Source organism: Zea mays, chromosome 4 (assembly GCF_902167145.1).
Source record: "Zea mays cultivar B73 chromosome 4, Zm-B73-REFERENCE-NAM-5.0, whole genome shotgun sequence".
Lineage (NCBI taxonomy): Eukaryota > Viridiplantae > Streptophyta > Magnoliopsida > Poales > Poaceae > Zea > Zea mays.
Genome location: NC_050099.1, coordinates 80537133 through 80557228, shown reverse-complemented (window position 1 = coordinate 80557228; position 20096 = coordinate 80537133).

Sequence of the window (20096 nt, the reverse complement as noted above, 5' to 3'; positions counted from 1 at the left end):
CTCTCCACGAATTCTTGGCTGGCCAACTCTCAAACAAGAGCATTCAATCCACCTCTCACACCCAAAATCACATCTCCTTCAATTGATTGAAGGACCCTTGGTGTGAGGTGAAGTCGGTCTAACTCGTTGTTGATTTCATCTCGATTCTCCCTTTCTCTTCATCTCTCGAGCTCATCACAAACTTGAATCTTGCACGGATTTGTTACTCTTAGAACCTTGAGTTCCTTGACGGATAGAGGTTGCTTGGGAGTCTCCAAATTTGTGGATGACCCCAAGAAGTTTGTATCATCCGCTCGTTGAGCTAAGTTGAGAAGAGATTGCCTTGACCTTGGTGGTCGGCTTGTGGAGGATTAGGGTTGGAAAAGACCCGGCCCTTTGTGGGCTCCTCAACGAGGAGTAGGACACCTGTGGTGGTTGCCGAACCTCAGGTTAAATCGTGTGTTCTTGGTGTGCTCTTGGAAAGTGCTTTAAATTGTTGGTTAATTCATATTTGATTATATTGTGTGCAAATCGTGTGAAACCAATTCACATCGATTTGTCACCTATTTGAGTGGATTTTCTTTAGGGCAAGTCTTAAGCAAGAATCTATCATTACTTTGTCACACTTGTTTAACTATTTATCTAATCTAAGTTGAGCAGGTTCAAACTTGTTCAGCTGTAAACAAAATCAGCTGAACCAGTTTGCACCAGTGCAACTTGAATTTAACACTATCTCGAAGTTTTTAGTGAAAAATTTCAGGTGTAGCCTATTCACCCCCCTCTAGGCTACTTTCAAAGGTTGTTCAAATTATGATAGCATCACATTTGGAGATAATCGCAAAGGAAAGGTTAAAGGTTTGGATAAAATTGCTATCTCAAATGACCATTGCATAACAAATGTACTTCTAGTTGAATCTCTAAACTTCAACTTGTTATCCGTAGCTCAACTGTGATTTAGGCTTTAGTTGCAATTTCACTATTGATGTTGTTTTCATCTCTAGTGTTGATGGTAGGAATCTAATGGTTAAAAGTTTTAAATATGAAAAATCTTTATCTTGTTGATTTTTCATCTAATGAGGCAATGCTTACAACTTGTTTATTCTCTAAGGCTTCACTAGGTTGTTATGGCATAGGAAACTAGGTCATGTTGGTATGAGACAATTGAATCAATTAACCAAGCATGATCTAGTTCGAGGTTTGAAGGATGTGAAGTTTGAAAAGAATAAATTATGTAGCTCTTGTCAAGCCAGGAAGCAAGTGGAAACACTCATCCACACAAGAGTCAAATGTCAACTCATAGGCCATTGGAATTACTTCACATGGATCTTTTTGGACCAGCATCTTTTGTGAGTATTGGTGGTAATTCTTATTGCCTTGTGATTGTGTATGATTATTCTAGATTCACTTGGGTTTATTTTCTTCGGGATAAATTTAATGTGTTTGAAACATTCAAGTCATTTGTTATATTGGCTCAAAATCAATTTGAATTTGACATCAAGAAAGTTAGAGGTGGCAATGGGTCGGAATTCAAAAATGCTAGAATTGATGAATATTGTGATGACAAGGGTATAAAACATGATTTTTCATCCAAGTATACACCGGAACAAAATGGAATTGTTGAAAGGAGGAATAGGAATCTTATTGATATGGCTAGGTCTATACTAGCAGAATATAAGGTGTCAGATTCTTATCGGGCTAAAGCTATAAACACCACTTGTCATGCATCAAATAGGCTATATTGTCACAAGCTCTTAAAGAAAACCCCTTATGAATTGCTTATTAGTAGAAAGCCAAATATTTCATATTTTAGAGTGTTCGGTTGCAAATGCTATATTTTGAGAAATGAAAGTCGACTCTCTAAATTTGAGAAGAAATGTCATGAGGGTTTTCTTCTTGGGTATTCATCAAATAGCAAGGCTTGTAGAGTTTTCAACAAAACTCATAGTATTATTGAATAAGCATATGATGTTGAGTTTGATGAAACAAATGGATCTCAAGATGAAAATGATAACTTTGATGATGTTAGTGTAATTCAATTGAGAAATGCTATGAAAACTATGACTATTGGTAAAATAAAGCCAAAGGAAGAAGATGATGATAGTGTGGTTGTCATTTCATTCTATTCAACTCTAAATGAGGAAACTCACCAAAGCCAACAAAATGATGAAGTTCAGGATGATCATGTTCAAGATATTTTAGGTCATTCGGTCCCACCTTAAGCTTCAACTAGTAATTCTCAAATTGTATCAAGAATTCATCATTCTATTGTAAAGGATCACCCGATTAATCAAATGGTGGGTGACATTAGTAAGGGTGTTCAAACTCGCTTTCTTTTGTATCATGTATTGAACCTAACCGTGTAGATGAAGATCTACTTGATGTTGATTGGGTGAATGCAATGCATGAGGAATTAAATAACTTTACCCGTAATGAAGTTTGGAAGCTTGTTGAGAGACCCAAGAACCACAATGTTGTTGGTAGCAAATGGGTGTTTCGCAACAAGCACAATGAAGATGGTTTGGTAGTGAGGAACAAGGCAAGGTTAGTGGCACAAGGATATACTCAAATAGAAGGATTGCATTTCGGTGAGATATTTTCTCCCATGGCAAGATTAGAAGCAATCCGGATTCTTCTTGCTTATGCTTGTGCCCATAAGATCAAACTCTACCAAATGGATGTAAAGAGTGCATGTTTAAATGGTAAGATTAGTGAACTAGTGTACATGGAACAACCTCCCGGTTTTGAGGATCCCAAAAGACCTAACCACATGTACAAGCTTTTTAAAGCTTTCTATGGGCTTAAAAAGCTCCACGGGCTTGGTATGAAAGGCTTAGGGATTTCTTGCTTTCCAAAGACTTCAAAATTGGGAAGGTTGACACCACCCTATTCACTAAAAGAATTTGTAAAGATTTGTTTGTTTGTCAAATTTATGTTGATGATATTATTTATGGATCTACTAATGAGTTGTTTTGTGAGGAGTTTGGCAAAATGATGTCAAAGGAATTTGAAATGTCTATGATAGGAGAATTGAGTTTCTTTCTCGGTTTTCAAACTAAACAACTGAAAGATGGAATCTTTGTGATTCGATCTAAATATTTGAAGGACATGATCAAGAAGTTTGGCTTAGAAAATGCAAAGCCAATCAAGACTTCTAAGCTACAAATGGTCATCTTGACTTGGATGAGGGATGTACAATTGTTGATCAAAAACTTTTTTGTTCATTAATTGGTAGTTTACTTTACATTATCACATCTAGGCCCGATGTTATGTTTAGTGTGTGTGCTCGGTTTCAAGCATCACCTAGAGAGATTCACTTGAAAGCGGCAAAAAGAATTCTAAGATATTTGAAACATACCCCCAATATTGGTCTATGGTATCCCAAAGGTGCTCAATTTGAATTAATTTGATATTCAGATTTGGACTATGCAGGTTGCAAGGTTGATGGAAGAGCACCTCTGTTTGTTGTCAATTTCTTGGGAGGTTTCTTGTCTCACGGTCCAATAAGAAGTAAAACCTGGTCGCTCTTTCTACCGCCAAGGTGGAATATATTTCGGCCGGTAATTGTTGTGCTCAATTATTGTGGATGAAGAAAACTCTATTGAATTATGGGATTTCCTTCAAGAATGTTCCTCTCATGTGTGATAATGAGAGTGCGGTAAAATTGGCTACAAATCCGGTCCAACACTCAAGAACGAAGCATATTGATATAAGGCATCACTTCTTAAGAGATCATGTTTGAAAGGGGGATATCTCTATTTATTCTATTGGGACAGATGATCAATTAGCGAATATATTTAACAAACCATTGGATGAAACAATATTTTGCAAGTTGCGAAGTGAAATGAATCTGATTGATCTCTCAAACGTGGCTTGAAGTTGGGTACACATGTAAAGTATAGCATTTGGGCTTTAGAATGTGCTCTCTAAGTTATTTATTGGCTATTTTTATGAATTTTTGATTCTTGTATAATTCTAGTAGATTTATGTGAAAACTTTGATTATCCAATTATATTATGTATATATGCATGCATACTAACCCTTGAATTGGTCAAAATGTCCATATTTGAGCAAAGAACCCAATTTGAAATTCGAAATCAGAAATGGGCAAAGAATGGAAAACTGAGTGTCAGGTCGCGGACCGTCTGGGATTTGACCATGGACCGTTCGCCGTATTAGTTTCTGCACAGTCCGGGAGGCAACACAGACAATCCAGGGTTTCCAGGCCACATACCATCCATCGTCCCCCTGTAGACTGTCCACGATAGGAAGTAAACTCGGGCAGAGGCGGATCTTTGTGTCACTTTCATCTATTGTCCTCTCTCACACACACACACCACAAGCCAAAAGTGTGTTTTGTCGTTTGTGAGGCTTCAGAGGATTGGATTTGCGCGCGGACTGTTTGAGAGATTTCTTTGAGTTCATCGACCATGTCTTCCTCTCAATATTCCAAATTCTCGAGGATTTTATTCGAATATTGCATGTTCTAGGATTTCTACAATTTGGTCTCTGATCTGATTTTGGGTAAATACTTCAACAAATTGTTTGGTGAAATTGCTCATGGTATTCCATATGAACATAGTGCAAAAATTTGGATTGATTCAGATGGGTATTCATGTCAAATTTTTGTGATTGAAAGTTTCGGGCGATTTGGGCCTCTAAAATCGCCTCTAGACAGTCGCGGACCGTCTGCTAGGGTGGCACAGACCGTCCATCTATAGTTGTGCGGACCATCCCCCCCCCTAGTGCGAACCGTCTGCCTCATGGCAGAACAACACTATTCAAATCTCAAAGTTTCAAAATGATTGACTATTGATTATTGGGATTCTTTTATATGTTATTGCAGTGGTATTGGTGGTCTGAAGAAGAAGCTTGCAGGGCATTTTCTGTCCAAGCGCAGCCATGCAGATGACACTGACTACAACCCTAGCACTAACTCTGAGGCCCAATCATCAGCTGGGGGAAGTATTCGTCCAGAAGGACAGTTGACCAGTTCACTCTTCCATGGAATACAAATTTTCAGTATTTCCTTACTCAATTGCGGTTTGATGTTTTCTGGGGAACTCTTATGGACACCAAATTCCATAAGCATCAGGTGATTGACTCGGAATACATGTTGGGTCACTCTGTAATGGAAGGCTTGATTCCTAAGTTTTAGACATGTGGCTTATATGCATTCATGGGGCAGAGGTCTGACTACAATGAGATGGCAGTCAAGCAGTTTCTTGCAATTGTAGAGATAAATATTGAAGATCAGTTGATTGTCTAGATGACATGATTTAAAAGGTATGTGGCCACCTTTGCTGAGTTTGGATTATGATGTGATCTCAGCTGTGATTGATTTATATACTGAGGAGCAGTTTGAAGATTGTCGGCGTTTCGACCCCGGGGGGTCCCTGGACCGACGAGTAAACTGTCGCCGCGTGCCCCAGCCCAGATGGGTCGGCGCGAGACGGAGCACAAAGGGGGAAACAAGGAGACAGGCGTAAAGGGGAAACCCATGGCCTTCGTGTTTGTCCCGCGCCCAGGTCGGGTGCGCTTGTAGTAGGGGGTTACAAGCGTCCGCGCGGGAGGGAGCGAGAGGCCTGCGCGCGCCGTCCCGCCCTCTCCGTGCGGCCAACCTCCTCGTAAGAGAGCCCTGGACCTTACTTTTATAGGCGTAAGGAGAGGGTCCAGGTGTACAATGGGGAGTGTAGCAATGTGCTAACGTGTCTAGCAGAGAGGAGCTAGCGCCCTAAGTACATGCCGTCGTGGCAGCTAGAGAGGTTTTGGCACCCTGTTCATGTGATGTCGTGGCCGTCGGAGGAGCGTTGGAGCCTTGCGGAAGGACAGCTGTCGGGGCTGTCGAGTCCTTGTTGACGTCTCCTTGCTTCCGTAAGGGGTTGAGAGCCGCCGTCGTCATGGAGCACGCGGGGCGCCATCATTATTTGTTTACCGGGGCGAGCCAGATGGGACGCCGGTCTTGTTCCCCATAGCCTGAGCTAGCTAGGGTTAGGGTAATGATGGCCCCCCTGTGACGTGGTCGGTCCGAGCCCTGGGTCGGGCGAGGCGGAGGCTCCTCCGAGGTCGGGGTCGAGTCTGTCTTCCGAGGTCGAGGTCGAGTCCGAGCCTCGGGTCGGGCGAGGCGGAGACCGTCGTCTGGGGCCGAGGCCGAGTCCTAGCCCTGGGGTCGGGCGAGGCGGAGTTCGTCGTCTTCCGGGGCCGAGCCCGAGTCCGAGCCCTGGGGTCGGGCGAGGCAGAGTTCGTCGTCTTCCGGGGCCGAGCCCGAGTCCGAGCCCTGGGGTCGGGCAAGGCGGAGTTCGTCGTCTTCCGGGGCCGAGCCCGAGTCTGAGCTCTGGGATCGGGCGAGGCAGAGTTCGTCGTCTTCCGGGGCCGAGCCCGAGTCCGAGCCCTGGGGTCGGGCGAGGCAGAGTTCGTCGTCTTCCGGGGCCGAGCCCGAGTCCAAGCCCTGGGGTCGGGCGAGGCGGAGCTTCCTATGGCGCCCGAGGCCGGACTTGGCTGCTGTCATCCACACTCTGTCGAGCGGCACAGCAGTCGGAGCGATGCAGGCGGCGCTGTCTTCTTGTCAGGTCGGTCAGTGGAGCGGCGAAGTGACTGCGGTCACTTCGGCTCTGTCGACTGATGAGCGCGCGTCAGGATAAGGTGTCAGGCCATCCTTGCATTAAATGCTCCTGCGATATGGTCGGTCGGCATGGCGATCTGGCTAAGGTTGCTTCTTGGCGAAGACTGGGCCTCGGGCGAGCCGAAGGTGTGTCCATTGCCTGAGGGGGCCCTCGGGCGAGACGTGAGTCCTTCGGGGTCGACTGCTCTTGCCCGAGGCTGGGCTCGGGCGAGGCGAGATCGTGTCCCTTGAGTGGACCGAGCCTTGACTTAATCGCACCCATAAGGCCTTTGCAGCTTTGTGCTGATGGGGGGTTACCAGCTGAGATTAGGAGTCTTGGGGGTACCCCTAATTATGGTCCCCGACAGTAGCCCCCGAGCCTCGAAGGGAGTGTTAATACTCGCTTGGAGGCTTTTGTCGCACTTTTTTGCAAGGGGACCCGCCAGGTGTAGCCCCCGAGGCCTCGGAGGAGTGGTTTGACTCCTTCGAGGTCTTAATGCGTTTTGTGATGCTTCGGCCGATCTAGTTGTTCCCTCATGCGAACTGGCTGTAGCCCGGGTGCACAATCGAGTCCCAAGTTCTCGGGCTGGTATGTTGACGCTGTCAATGGTTTGGCCGGAGCCAGGTTTGCGAGAGCAGCCCCCGAGCCTCCGCACAGGGCGAGAGGATGGTCAAGGACAGACTCGGCTTTTTTCATACGCCCCTGCATCGCCTTTCCGCAAGGAGGAGGGGGGAAAAGCGCCATGTTGCCCTTGGAGGGCGCCGAACATGGTGTCTCCAGTGAGCTGCTAACGGGTAATCCGAGTGGACGCCCGTGCCCCATTCGTTAGGGGTCGGCTAGTGGCCCGAAGGCGCGCTCCAAAAGTACCTGCGGGTGATCTGCCGGACCCGGTCCCCTTTTGACGAGGTCCGAGGGCTCGATGCCTCCCTCTGGTGGGATTCCGTTACAAGATCGTTCCCGTTGGTCTCGGAAATGTCCTAGGGTACCTCGGGAGCGTAGCCCGAGCCTTGGTTATGTATCGAACGTACCCAGGGTCATCCCTCGCTCTGCGTCTAAGGTGGCTGTCGAACCCTTCGGGGGCCAGCCTACGAACCCCTGATCAGTAGTGGGCACGGAGCCCGAGTGGCCTGAGGCGGCCGTTGAACCCTTTTGAGGGGCCGGCCTTTGAACCTCTAACCAGTAGTGGGCGCGGAGCCCGAGTGCTCTGAGGCGGTTGTTGAACCCTTCCGAGGGGCCAACCTTTGAACCTCTGATCAGTAGTGGGTGCGGAGCCCGAGTGCTCTGAGGCGGTTGTTGAACCCTTCCGAGGGGCCAGCCTTTGAACCTCTGATCAGTAGGGGGGCTCGGGGCCCGCTTCCTTCGCAGAGAAGGATCCCTTTCGGGGTATCCCCTTTCCCGGTCCCTGTGGCAAGAGAGAGAAAGAGGAAGTGGAAAGGGATACGAAATCGAATGACGTGGCGTACCTTTTTTGACGCGGTCATTATGGCGGAGGTGAAGCGTCGCCTGCTTCGCCCGCCAAAGGTGCCGCCCATCCTGCCGCAGAGTTAATGCGACAGGACAAGTGGTTCACGGGGCGGCCGTTGCGCGTGCGCGAGCCGTTCGAGGAACGGAACATGGGCGCGTCGTCTTCACGCCGTGGGAGAGGGTTCTCTTGCTGTCCCAGGAGGGGACGTGAGCTTGTTGACGACTTGACTGCTGCTTCCGCCCGCCTGCCACCGCCATTACTGCCGGCCCATTTCTGGCCGTATCGATCGTCGCGCTTTCTCCCGCGGCTGACTGACCCGTGACCGATGTGCCTGGTTGGCACCGTTGGGTCATGTGCAGGGTTGCCTCGAGTCGCGGTACTGGTTCCGCGGTCGAGGAGGCACGGTAGTGGCGCGAGTGGCGGTGCAGTTTCTTGTAAGCAGTAACCGGCGCGCCGGTTACATGACATGTGGGCCTGGGCCCTCATGCTGAACGCGTCGAAGTCGAAAGGGTGCGCCCCCTTGGTGCGGTTGCATGCCGCCTGCACGGCGGTCCGCCCTTTCACCCGCTGGTCTGGGCGAAAGTGGAGGAATGCTCGTAACCGCTGGTCAGTTGCACGCACCGCACGCTGCGGTTTGGCTTCTTCTGCCATGGCCAGCTTGCATGACGCGTGGGACCCAGCCCCCGTGTCGTAGGGGGAGGACCTTGGAGCGTGTTGGAGAAGACTCAGGCCACGCCGGCCGAGGACGCAAGTGGGGAGAGTTGCCTTTAAAAGGAGGGTGACCCCCTCGAAAGGCAACCATGTCTCCACGCTCCCCTCATGCATCACGTCTTTCCACCTTCCGAGCCCCCAGGTGGGGGGCGCCCGTGGTTCTCCCACCTTGTCGTTGTTGGAGGAACGCAACTTCGTGGAAGTTGGTACCTTTCAGCCATCGTTCGGCTTCAAGGATTTTCATCAGGCAGCCCAGCCACATCCCCTCGCCGATGGTCACCCAAGACGATGACCACCAGTTCGATGGTGGGGAGAAGCGAGCCGGGATGCGATCTTGGTCCCGCCCTCAGCTTCAAGGATCTTCATCATCCTGGCTGGGGTGGAGGCCGGGCTGAGCCGGAGCTCTACCTCCCGCGCGGGTTCATGGGTCACCTTCTCCCTCAGTATTCAAGGGAGAGGGCACTCACCAGCCTAGCGGGAGGGTCCGACTTCGACAACGCGGGGCTGATTGGCGGCGAGCGTCGTCAGCTTCAGCGTGTTGGGCTCGCTGGCTCAGCCAGCTCTGGCTCGGCTCCCGGTGCCCCCTCCAGCCGCGAGAGCGGTTGTCACGCCGCGCGCACCGGTGGACCGCCCAAGACGTCACGCGCTTCTAGGGCGGCGTTCGTGTTCGGGGGCTGTCCTGCCTTTGCCCCGGTACGGCGCCTCTGCGCGGAGGTTGGTGCTTCGCTCGTCCGGGAGGATCCGAGTGGGGATCTGCCGGTGGGCAGACGGCTTCCGTCATCGGCGCTGAGGTGGTGGCGGCTGAAGAAGTCCTCGTCGCCGACGGGATCACCGCCACCATCCGCGCTCCGGGCCTCCGGCTCTTTGGCTTTGATAGCTTGTCCTCGCCCCTCGAGTGGGGACGTGGGCGAGGGCATTGTTGCAGCGGCGTCCGCCTTGAGGCCATCGCCACTGCAGTTTGGCCACCTGGAGCGGAGGTCGTTGTCGCTGCTGCCGGAGCGGGCGGTGGTGAGCCACCTGGAGCCTTGTCGCCCCGCGGGCCCTCCAATGTGGGGGGTTGTTCGTACCCGCGGGGGCGGAACCGGAGTTCTGTTTGTAATGGCACCTTGAGTGCCGGTGTCTGTTCATTGTGGCTGTCGGGGCCTGAACATGTATGTATTTTCGGCACGGAGCCGTGTTTTTTCCTCATTCCGAGCACAAGGACTCGCCTGTCGACTAACTGAACCGCTTAACCAAGTCTGAGTTGCCTCGTGCGAAGGTGACGAGTGAGGTATCCGTATCCCAGAGGCGTAGGAGTCCCTCGGCTCGGTCGACCTTGCTGCCCGAGGCTTCTCTTACTTAGTTAAGGGAACCCTCGCCGCTCTTCGATGAGCCGAAGCCGGAGGCAGCGGTGTCAGTGTGGACAGAGGCAGAGTTGGCTCGAAAAGAAGACTTCGTCGGCCGGAGCCTGGCCAGGCCGTCCACTGGAGGGACCAGCGCCGGAGTCGAGTTGCCGAAGCCACGAGCCGGGCTGGTGTCCTCGGAAAACGGCTGACTGAGGCTTAGGGGGGGCCAGCAGAGCCGTCTGCTCAGGCCAGATTCCTGAAGGAGACCCTGGCGGCGATAGCCCGGGCGTGGCGCTGACGTCGTCCTTCGGAGTGGAGATCCTCCGACCGCGTTGCCGTCCGAGGCTCGGTCGGACTTTGCCGAAGGTGTAGTTGACGCCGAGGGTGCTGCTGCTCCCCCTCCGTCAAGGTCCGAGCCTGCAGGATCGGTTTATCTTGTAGTGTGCGTATGTTTTCTGCGGCCACCGAGGCCCAAACATACTGTCATTGTGTTGTAAAGTTGCGTTTCTTTTCCTCTTGTTTCGGATATCAAGACTTATCTGTCGGCAACAGAATTGTTTGTCCGAGCGAGAGTTACTTTTCACGGAAGGTGATGAGTGAGGTATCCGTATCCCGGAGGCGTAGGAGTCCCTCGGCACGGTTAGCCTTGCCGCTTACGTGTACTCTTACTCGTTTGTAGGATTCTGCTAACGATGTAGTCGAGAAGGCCTGAAAGACGTTCTTGCAGAAAAGACTTTTTCCGATGGAAATTTTGACGCAGAGGGGGTTCCCCCTTTCTAGCCCCCGAGGGAGGGTTGGGCTTTGCCGAGGCAAGGCTGACCCTTCCTTGATGGTTAGACTTTGTGTGTGAACGAGGTGTACGAACGACTTGAAAGCATCTTAAGGGTAGAAACGACGTAGCTGTCGGATGTTCCAAGCGTTGTTGTAGACCTCGCCTTGACTGTTGGCCAGCTTGTATGTCCCGGGCTTCAGAACCTTGGCGATGACGAACGGCCCTTCCTAGGGAGGCGTGAGCTTGTACCGCCCTCAGGCGTCTTGCCGCAGCCGAAGCACCAAGTCGCCCACCTGGAGGTCTCGGGACCTCACCCCTCGGGCGTGGTAGCGTCGTAGGGACTGCTGATACCGCGCCGAGTGTAGTAAGGCCACGTCCTGAGCCTCTTCCAGCTGGTCCAGTGAGTCTTCTCGGTTAGCTCGATTGCTTTGGTCGTCGTAGGCCTTTGCCCTCGGGGAACCGTATTCTAAGTCTGTGGGCAAGATGGCCTCGGCCCCATAGACTAGAAAGAACGGTGTGAAGCCCGTGGCTCGGCTCGGCGTTGTCCTCAAACTCCAGACCACCGAGGGGAGTTCCTTCATCCATCGCCTGCCGAACTTGTTGAGGTCGTTGTAGATCCTCGGCTTGAGTCCTTGCAGAATCATGCCGTTGGCACGTTCTACTAGCCCATTCGTCATGGGGTGAGCCACTGCGGCCCAGTCCACCCGGATGTGGTGATCCTCGCAGAAGTCCAGGAACTTTCTGCCAGTGAACTGGGTGTCGTTGTCGGTGATGATGGAGTTCGGGACCCCAAAGCGATGGATGATGTTGGTGAAGAATGCCACCGCCTGTTCGGACCTGATGCTGTTCAGGGGTCGGACCTCGATCCACTTGGAGAATTTGTCGATGGCGACCAGCAGGTGCGTGTAGCCCCCGGGTGCCTTCTGCAAGGGGCTGATGAGGTCCAGACCCCATACAACAAACGGCCAGGTGATGGGTATCGTCTGCAAAGCCTGAGCGAGCAGGTGGGTCTGCCTTGCGTAGAATTGACACCCTTGGCAGGTGCGGACAATTCTAGTGGCATCGGCCACCGCGATCGGCCAGTAGAAACCTTGTCGGAATGCATTTCCAACAAGGGCTCGAGGCGCTGCGTGGTGACCACAAGCCCCCGAGTGTATTTCTTGTAAGAGCTCCTGACCTTCGGCGATGGATATGCATCGCTGGAGGATGCCTGAGGGGCTGCGGTGGTAGAGCTCCTTCTCGTCCCCCCAGCAAGATGAACGACTTGGTGCGCCGCGCCAGTCGCCGAGCCTTGGCTCGGTCGAGGGGCAGCTCTCCTCGGTGGAGATATTGCAGGTACGGGGTCTGCCAGTTTCGATTAGGCGTGACCCCGCTCCGCTCTTCCTCGACGCGCAGTGCCTCACCCTCGGGAGCCGAGGGTGCCTCGGGCTCGGGCGTGTCGTCGGTCTTAACTGAGGGTTGATGTAGGTCTCGGGAGAAGACGTATGGGGGAACCGTTGTTCGCCCCGAGGCTATATTAGCCAGCTCGTCCGCAGTCTCGTTGTACCGTCGGGCGTCGTGGTTGAGCTCGAGCCCGTAGAACTTGTCCTCCAGGCGCCGAACCTCATCGCAGTAGGCTTCCATCTTCGGGTCGCGGCAGTGGGAGTTCTTCATGACTTGGTCAATGACGAGCTACGAGTCACCGCGAGTGTCGAGGCGTCAGACCCCTAGCTCGATGGCGATGCGCAACCCGTTGACCAGAGCCTCGTACTTGGCCACATTGTTGGACGCCGGGAAGTGGAGGTGTAGCACGTAGCGTAGGTGCTTCCCGAGGGGCGATATGAAGAGCAGGCCCGCGCCTGCCCCTGTCTTCATCAGCGACCCGTCGAAAAACATGGTCCAGAGTTCCGGTTGGATCAGAGCTGCTGGAAGCTGGGTGTCGACCCATTCAGCCACAAAGTCTGCCAAGATTTGGGACTTGATGGCCTTCCGAGGGGCGAACGAGATTGTCTCACCCATGATTTCCACCGCCCACTTTGCAATTCTACCCGAGGCCTCTCGGCACTGGATGATCTCCCCCAGGGGGAAGGATGACACCACAGTCATCGGATGAGACTCGAAGTAGTGTCGCAACTTCCGCCGCGTCAGGATCACCGCGTACATCAGCTTCTGAATTTGTGGGTATCGGATCTTGGTCTCGGACAGTACCTCACTGATGAAGTAGACTGACCTCTGGACGGGCAATGCATACCCCTCTTCTCGTCTCTCAACCACGATCGTGATGCTGACCACCTGAGTGGTAGCGACGACGTAGATCAAGAGGGCTTCTCCGGCAGCGGGGGGCACCAAGATGGGCGCGTTCGTGAGGAGCGCCTTCAGGTTCTCGAGGGCTTCCTCGGCCTTGGGGGTCCAAGTGAAGCACTCGACCTTCCTTAAGAGGTGGTACAGAGGTAGGCCTCTTTCGCCGAGGCGCGAGATGAAGCGGCTCAGAGCTGCAAGGCATCCCATGACCCTCTGTACGCCTTTCAAGTCCTTGATGGGCCCCATGTTGGTGATGGCCGCGATTTTCTCCGGGTTGGCCTTGATGCCCCGCTCGGAGACGATGAACCCCAAGAGCATGCCTCGGGGGACTCCGAAGACGCACTTCTCGGGATTGAGTTTTACGCCTTTCGCCTTGAGACACCGGAATGTCGTTTCAAGGTCGGAAAGGAGGTTGGAGGCTTTCCTCGTCTTGACTACGATGTCATCAACGTAAGCCTCGACCGTTCGACCAATGTGTTCGCCAAACACGTGGTTCATGCACCTTTGGTACGTCGCACCCGCATTCCTCAGACCAAATGGCATAGTAACGTAGCAGTACGTGCCAAAAGGTGTGATGAAAGAAGTCGCGAGCTGGTCGGACTCTTTCGTCCTGATTTGATGATACCCTGAGTAGGCATCGAGGAAAGACAGGGTTTCACACCCAGCAGTGGAATCCACGATTTGATCGATGCGAGGCAGAGGGTAGGGAACTTTTGGACATGCTTTGTTTAGACCAGTGTAGTCTACACACATCCGCCATTTCCCTCCTTTATTTCTCACAAGCACAGGGTTGGCAAGCCATTCAGGATGGAATACCTCTTTGATGAACCCTGCGGCCATCAGCTTGTGGATCTCCTCGCCTATGGCTCTGCGCTTTTCTTCGTCGAATCGGCGCAGAGGCTGCTTCATGGGTCGGGCTCCGGCTCGGATATCCAGCGAGTGCTCGGCGACATCCCTCGGTATGCCGGGCATGTCCAAGAGACTCCACGCGAAAACGTCGGCGTTTGCGCGGAGAAAGTCGACGAGCACTACTTTCTATTTGGGGTCGAGCTCGGAGCCGATCCGGATCTGCTTGGAGGCGTCGTTGCTGGGGTCGAGAGGGACGGACTTAACCGTCTCCGCTGGCTCGAAGTTGCTGGCATGGCGCTTCACGTCTGGCGCCTCCTTGGAGAGGCTCTCCAGGTCGGCGATGAGGGCCTCGGATTCGGCAAGGGCCTTGGCGTACTCCATGCACTCCACGTCGCATTCGTACGCGTGTCGGTACGTGGGGCCGACGGTGATGAACCCGTTGGGGCCCGACATCTTGAGCTTGAGGTAGGTGTAGTTGGGGACGGCCATGAACTTGGCGTAGCATGGCCTCCCCAGCACTGCGTGGTAGGTTCCTCGGAACCCGACCACCTCGAACGTGAGGGTTTCCCTTCGGAAGTCGGAGGGAGTCCCGAAGCAGACGGGTAGATCGAGTTGTCCGAGGGGCCGGACGCGTTTCCCGGGGATGATCCCGTGAAAAGGCGCCGCTCCCGCCTGGACCGAGGACAGAACGATTTGTAGGAGCTCGAGGGTCTCGACGTAGATGATGTTGAGGCTGCTGCCTCCGTCCATGAGGACCTTGGTGAGCCTGACGTTGCCGATGATGGGGTCGACAACGAGCGGGTATTTCCCCAGGCTCGGCACGCGGTCGGGGTGGTCGCCCTGGTCGAAGGTGATGTGCTTGTCGGACCAGTCTAGGTAGACTGGCGCCGCCACCTTTACCGAGCAGACCTCCCGACGCTCTTGCTTGCGGTGCCGAGCCGAGGCGTTCGCCAATTGCCCACCGTAGATCATGAAGCAGTCGTGGACCTCAGGGAACTCCCCTGCCTTGTGATCCTCCTTCGTATCGTTGTTGTGAGCCCTACCACCTTCCGCAGGTGGCCTGGCCTTGTGGAAGTGGCGCCGAAGCATGACGCACTCCTCAAGGGTGTGCTTGACGGGCCCCTGATGATAGGGGCACGACTCCTTGAGCATCTTGTCGAAGAGATTGGCACCTCCGGGAGGTTTCCAAGGGTTCTTGTACTCAGCGGCGGCGACAAGGTCCGCGTTGGTGGCGTCGCGTTTCGCTTGCGACTTCTTCTTGCCCTTCTTCTTGGTGCCGCGCTGAGTAGACACCTCGGGGACATCTTCCGACTGGTGGCCCTGGGGCTGCTTGTCCTTCCGGAAGATGGCCTCAACCGCCTCCTGGCCAGAGGCAAACTTGGTGGCGATGTCCATCAGCTCGCTCGCCCTGGTGGGGGTCTTGTGACCCAGCTTGCTCACCTGGTCGCGACAGGTGGTGCCAGTGAGGAACGCGCCGATGACATCCGAGTCGGTAACGTTGGGCAGCTCGGTGCGCTGCTTCGAGAATCGCCGGATGTAGTCCTGGAGAGACTCTCCCGTCTGCTGGCGGCAGCTTCGGAGATCCCAGGAGTTCCCAGGGCGCACGTACGTGCCCTGGAAGTTGCCGGCGAAGGCTTGGACCAGGTCGTCCCAGTTGGAGATCTGCCCCGGAGGCAGGTGCTCCAGCCAGGCTCGAGACGTGTCGGAGAGGAACAGGGGGAGGTTGCGGATGATGAGGTTGTCATCGTCCGTTCCACCCAGTTGGCAGGCCAGCCGGTAGTCCGCGAGCCACAGTTCCGGCCTCGTCTCCCCCGAGTACTTCGTGATAGTAGTCGGGGTTCGGAACCGGGTCGGGAACGGCGCCCGTCGTATGGCCCAGCTGAAAGCCTGCGGACCGGGTGGTTTGGGCGAGGGACTCCGATCCTCCCCGCTGTCGTAGTGTCCCCCACGCTTGGGGTGGTAGCCTTGGCGCACCCTCTCGTCGAGGTGGGTTCGATGGTTGCGGTGGTGGTGCTCGTTGCCGAGGCGTCCTGGGGCCGCAGACGCTGTGTTGCGCGTGCGCCCGGTGTGGACCGAGGCTTCCCGCATGAATCGGGAAGTCGCAGCGCGATGCTCCGAGGGGTATCCCTGCCTTCGGGAGGCAGAGCTTTCGGCTCGTCGGACCGCGGCATCCTCCAGGAGATTCTTGAGCTCTCCCTGGATATGCCGCCCTTCGGTGGTTGATGGCTCCGGCATCGCGCGGAAAAGTATCGTTGCCACAGCCAGGTTCTGGCCGACCCCACTGGAAGCCGGTGGCGGCCTTGCCCTGACATCGTCGGCGATGCGGTGCTGGATGCTCTGGGGTGGATGACGCGCTTCACCGGCCGGAGCTTGGCTCGCCCATTCCTGCCCGATGTTCCGCCGGAACGGCTCAAGTATTCCTGCTCCCTCGTCGAGCCTAGCCTGCATCTCGCGGATTTGCTCGAGCTGTGTGTCCTGACCCCCCGCAGGGACTGGGACCACAACTAGCTCCCGAAGGATGTCAACGCGAGGCGCAGGCCTAGGGGGATCACCGTTTTCTGGTATACCAAGATGGTTGCCTTCGCCGGGACCCCCTAGATCGACGTGGAAACATTCACGACTTGGGCCGCAGTCCTCGTCGCCGAAGCTGCGGCTACCGTCGGAACAATTGGAAAGGCAGTAGTCGCATGCGGTCATGAAGTCCCGCATGGCACTGGGGTTACCGAGTTCGGAGAAGTCCCAACAAAAGTCGGGCTCGTCATCTTCCTCGGAACCCGAGGGTCCGTAGGTCGAGACGGCTATCAGCCGGTCCCAGGGTGACCGCACACCGTACCCCGGAGGGTTTGGACACGCCTCTTTGAAAGATTCCACCGAAGCGAAGTCGCTTGGTGGGTCGAGGCTGAATCCAAAAGGCACGAGATGGGAATCGGTCGGTACCTCTTGGTCGACGGGCGGTGACGAAGTCGCGTCAGGGGCTGACTGAATCCAAAAGTCATTTGCGAGCGTGCTGGCGTCGTCGGTCCGCTCGGAGTTGGCGTGTTGCGGGGAAACGACGCTCGTCTTCGTCTCAGACGCGAGGTCGATGCCCGACGTGTCCCCCGTTGGGGCGCCGGCGCCGTCGACTCGCTCGACAGCCGACGAGGTGCCACCTCCTGCTTGGCCTTGGTTGCCCCACCTCCTCCTCTGTCGGCGGGGGAGGCGACGGGACAAACCCGAATGTTGTTCTTCTGCCATGTGGGGAAGACGTCGTTGATTCCACCGCCGGCGGGCGGGTTGTCGGCCGCCATTGTCGCTGTCGCGCGGCGGAGGAAGGAGTATCATGTCGTAGCTGCCATCGAGGGACATGAACTCAAGACTCCCGAAACGGAGCACCGTCCCAGGCTGGAAAGGTTGCTGGAGACTACCCATCTGGAGCTTGACGGGAAGCTGTTCGTCAACACGCAGCAGGCCCCTACCTGGCGCGCCAACTGTCAGCGTTTCGACCCCGGGGGGTCCCTGGACCAACGAGTAAACTGTCGTCGCGTGCCCCAGCCCAGATGGGTCGGCGCGAGACAGAGCGCGAAGGGGGAAACAAGGAGACAGGCGTAAAGGGGAAACCTGCGGCCTTCGTGTTTGTCCCGCGCCCAGGTCGGGTGCGCTTGCAGTAGGGGGTTACAAGCGTCCGCGAGGGAGGGAGCGAGAGGCCTGCGCGCGCCATCCCGCCCTCTCCACACGGCCAACCTCCTCGTAAGAGAGCCCTGGACCTTCCTTTAATAGGCGTAAGGAGAGGGTCCAGGTGTACAATGGGGAGTGTAGCAATGTGCTAACGTGCCTAGCAGAGAGGAGCTAGCGCCCTAAGTACATGACGTCGTGGCAGCTAGAGAGGTTTTGGCACCCTGTTCATGTGATGTCGCGGTCGTCGGAGGAGCGTTGGAGCCTTGCGGAAGGACAGCTGTCGGGGTTGTCGAGTCCTTGTTGACGTCTCCTTGCTTCCGTAAGGGGCTGAGAGCCGCCGTCGTCATGGAGCACGCGGGGCGCCATCATTATTTGTTTACCGGGGCAAGCCAGATGGGACGCTGGTCTTGTTCCCTGTAGCCTGAGCTAGCTAGGGGTAGGGTAATGATGGCCCCCCCCTGTGACGTGGTCGGTCCGAGCCCTGGGTCGGGCGAGGCGGAGGCTCCTCCGAGGTCGGGGTCGAGTCTGTCTTCCGAGGTCGAGGTCGAGTCCGAGCCTCGGGTCGGGCGAGGCAGAGACCGTCGTCTGGGGCCGAGGCCGAGTCCGAGCCCTGGGGTCGGGCGAGGCGGAGTTCGTCATCTTCTGGGGCCGAGCCCGAGTCCGAGCCCTGGGGTCGGGCAAGGCGGAGTTCGTCGTCTTTCGGGGCCGAGCCCAAGTCCGAGCCCTGGGGTCGGGCGAGGCGGAGTTTGTCGTCTTCCAGGGCCGAGCCCGAGTCTGAGCTCTGGGGTCGGGCGAGGCGGAGTTCGTTGTCTTCCGGGGCTGAGCCCGAGTCCGAGCCCTGGGGTCGGGCGAGGCGGAGTTCGTCGTCTTCCGGGGCCGAGCCCGAGTCCAAGCCCTAGGGTCGGGCAAGGCGGAGCTTCCTATGGCGCCTAGGCCGAACTTGGCTGCTGTCGGCCTCACTTTGTCGAGCGGCACAGCAGTCGGAGCGATGCAGGCGGCGCTGTGTTCTTGTCAGGTCGGTCAGTGGAGCGGCGAAGTGACTGCGGTCACTTCGGCTCTGTCGACTGATGAGCGCGCATCAGGATAAGGTGTCAGGCCATCCTTTCAGTAAATACTCCTGCGATACGGTCGGTCGGTGTGGCGATCTGGCCAAGGTTGCTTCTTGGCGAAGACTGGGCCTCGGGCGAGCCGAAGGTGTGTCCGTTGCCTGAGGGGGCCCTCGGGCGAGACGTGAGTCCTCCGGGGTCGGCTGCTCTTGCCCGAGGCTGGGCTCGGGCGAGGCGAGATCGTGTCCCTTGAGTGGACCGAGCCTTGACTTAATCGCACCCATCAGGCCTTTGCAGCTTTGTGCTGATGGGGGGTTACCAGCAGAGATTAGGAGGTTTGGCATCCTTAGGAGGTTTGGAGAGAGTCCAGAGCTAAGGCACCATGCTACTTTTAATAATAAGATTGTCAGGGTAACTATTCTTCCCAAGAGTGGGGATAAGAGCAAGATCAAGGACAAATTCTGGAATATTATTGATTATGTGATGAAAGGAGAAGTAATGAATGTGGTTCTGTTCATGATGAGGCAGCTCAATGACCTCAAGATGGACAAGAATCAGAACCTGGCATATGATGCATACATAATGGCTCTGATCAAGGCTAAGACTAGATTTGAGGGGTGATGTGAGATAGCTCACACTCTGTTTAGGCCTTTCAAGAATGAGATTAGTTTTCACACCAGGCCTCTCACTCCCTTCCCGAATGACGAGGGAGCAACTAGAGATGAATATGCTACTAATCTTGAGGTCGATCCAGCTCAGCAGATGCCTCCTCCTCCACCTCCTCCTCGGCATGGACAATTCTAGCAGTCTGGTCCTAGATTGTGATATCATGGCCCCTGGGATCGTGATATCCTAGCCTAAGGCTTAATAGAATTAATAGAGTGTTCATACCAATAAGGTGCATCTTCTTTTTCGGAAGCATATCTCGAAAGAACCTCCAAGTTAAATGTGCTTTGCTTGGAGCAATTTGGGATGGGTGACCGACTGGGAAGTTTTCTCGGGTGCGCATGAGTGAGGACAAAGTATGCACAAAAGACCCCCTTTTGGTCTGTAGGGACAATATATGATCCTAGAGAGCTGCCAGGAGTAAGTACCATCGATCCGGGATTGGACGGGGTGTTACAAGTGGTATCAGAACCGACCCTCGTGGTTTCACGGGTGTGTGTGGGTTATGGGTTTGGGTATATGGCACATGTCGCATGTGGGCCCGGAGTGGTCACATAGCATGGCATATGATAACACTACACACACAGACGTGGCTAAGAGGGGATGTTCCTGGATTGGGGTTGACCGACGAGGACGTCGGTCTTCTAAGGGGGGTGGATTGTGATATCCTGGCCCTTGTGATGGTGATATCCTGGCACAAGGCTTAATAGAATTAATAGAGTATCCATACCAACAAGGTGCATCTTCTTT